General features: G+C 45.7%; 1 pseudogene; it reads left to right on the top strand.

The window, feature by feature from the left end:
- Positions 1–1,110: 1,110 nt before the first annotated feature.
- LOC124614377 lies at positions 1,111–1,228 on the top strand (annotated as a pseudogene).
- The last annotated feature ends 544 nt before the right edge of the window (positions 1,229–1,772 follow it).

Genomic DNA, 1,772 nt, shown 5'->3' on the forward strand with positions numbered 1-1,772 from the left:
AAATGACATATTTCGAACCAACCCGGGGACTACTTCACTTTCTCACTGGACTTGGGCCCTACCCAACATACTTAAGTCGATTCGGGGAAAAGGCAACACCCGCGTCTGACTGTAGTGCTCCGGAGGGTACTCCTGACCATGTCGTCTACGAGTGCCCCCTTTTCGATGATGTAGCTTCAATGTTACGCGACCAACTGCCACACTACGACACATACAGATTACTTAGACAACACGACACCTTTCAGACCATTAATAAACTGGCTAACGTGGTATCACAAGAAGTCTTAAAGGATTACCTAAGAGACCTGGACCAGCAATAATGATAGATTTACTTAAATACCGATAGAGTCTGGTACCCTATTCCCAAACCGCCTGGGCGCGGAAAGGCCGACTTCCTCAGTCTGGAATCCGCCGCACCTCGGGACTTACGGGGAGTGGGGTGCAATTTCACCGATTTGGACAACGCACCGGATTTGACCTGAGAATAAGTTTAGCTGTAGGACTTAGTTTTTAGGTGCTGTTTCTAGGAACCTGCAGCGATCAATATCTTGGCCTGCCCAGTGTCAGGGGCACGCTCATTGGTGTTAGCTCAATGAGCAAGGCTCTATAAGTAGGTTTATACTTTCAACTGACATACATGCAACGCTGTAGGCATTAGTAACTAGTCAATAGTTAGATTATCTGCTTTCATATATAATTAACTAACAATTGCCCATTGCACTTATCCCGTAGCTTACATACTGACTAGTTACTTAAATATAACTTAGATTAGCTGCAATTTGAAATTATTGTACCACTTTTTCGGCCCACTAATCATATAAGGTAGTGGGTTAAATTGTATAATTAATAAGTTTTGGAAATTAAAAATTTAAAAAAAAGAAAAAACACTTGTCATTTCTATTACGAATGCTGCCGCGGAGGTGGCACAAGGCTCGGTGCTAGACACAGCCTACAACAGCGGGTCCGTACCTACCCCTGCAAGACATCAAACACTATGATCCTAAAATCTACTAACTAACTTTAGTTGAGTGGAGTGACTGTTACAAGTCTACTTTCAGAACGTGACTAGAGGAAACTGATATTTTTTTCGCAGTTTTCTCTATGAGTTGGGCCAACGGCCTTGCCGCTGTGGTAACACCGGTTCTGTTCAGATCACCGAAGTTAAGCACTGTCGGGCTAGGCTAGCACTTGGATGGGTGACCATCCGGTCTGCCGAGCGCTGTTGGCAAGCGGGGTGTACTCAGCCCTTGTGAGGCTATCTGAGAAGCTACTTGATTGAGAAGTAGTGACTTTGGTCTCGGGAAAATGACATACGGCCGGGAGTGCGGTGTGCTGACCACATGCCCCTCCTTATCCGCATCCAATGACGATTGTGGGCTGAGGATGACACGGCGGCCAGTCGGTACCTTCTGGCCTTCAAGGCCTGTGCGGGAGGAGTTTATTTTTTTAGCTCTGTGAGTTGTGGCAAATATTCACTTCGGTTAGGAACGATGCACCTGTGGTCTCACGAGTCCTGTACCAAGGTGAGGCAAAAGTAAATGGTTGTCCTCTTTTTAGTTTTTTAGAGATTAAACTATGGTGCCATGGAATTCCATTGAGGAACAAAGGAAGATAGATGCCTGGATGAGGTCTTTCAATGTCCAAGTATCGTGCAAGAAAAATTCTACGCCTGGACAGGATGGGATACACCATGGCGCCTGATAATTGATACCATCTACGAGAAGTTTGTAAGGACGGGGTCTGTTCAAGATGACTGGAAGGGTCACAGCGAT

The sequence above is a fragment of the Schistocerca americana genome, chromosome 4 (genome assembly GCF_021461395.2).
Source record: "Schistocerca americana isolate TAMUIC-IGC-003095 chromosome 4, iqSchAmer2.1, whole genome shotgun sequence".
NCBI classification, from domain to species: Eukaryota; Metazoa; Arthropoda; class Insecta; order Orthoptera; family Acrididae; genus Schistocerca; species Schistocerca americana.